The following is a 620-nucleotide window of genomic DNA, read 5'->3' as shown; positions in this document are numbered from 1 at the left end:
GGCCGGGCTGCGCCCGGTTGTGCCCGGCGGGGCCGCCCGCTTGGCACCTCTGAGGGGCGCCAGTTGCAGCGATCTTTATTTGCTGGTGACCTGCCCCCGCCGCTGGGAGACCTGCTGGCTTTTAAATGCCCGAAGCGCAGGAAGGATTCCTGCCCCCTTGTGCCAGGGGTATGTGTGGGAGGGAGACTGAGCCGAAAAGCATGACTCTCAAGTGTGTGGATCCAGGGTGATCCCTGGAAGGCCCTTTTCCCTGCCAGCACCTGGCTGCACATTGGCTTGTTTGGCCACCCCTCTGCAAAACACACCTCTCCTGCCTTTGATCTCAGCACTTTCCACCTAGGGTTTTGTGCCTTCATCTTAATGCTCTCCACTGACATATTTTCCTCATGACATTGCATCCCCAGCTGGATCCAGAGGGCCTTGTGACTTTGAAATGCTGAGTTAAGAACATCAGTGTTGTTTGAAACCAGTTTTCAGTTTAGGTTTGGGTATCACAGGATGTGCTCAGCATTTCCGCCCTGTCTTCCTCTTGGGTGTTTGTGTAACCTCTTCCCTATCCTGTAGCGTTATTCTCTGTAGAGTAGTTTGCAGCTTAACCTGCTAGGAAATGAAACAGTTCA

Source organism: Alligator sinensis, unplaced genomic scaffold (genome assembly GCF_000455745.1).
Source record: "Alligator sinensis unplaced genomic scaffold, ASM45574v1 scaffold1297_1, whole genome shotgun sequence".
In the NCBI taxonomy this organism is placed as follows: Eukaryota; Metazoa; Chordata; order Crocodylia; family Alligatoridae; genus Alligator; species Alligator sinensis.
The sequence above is the reverse complement of the archived record's forward strand: the minus strand, read 5'-3'. Positions refer to the sequence as shown.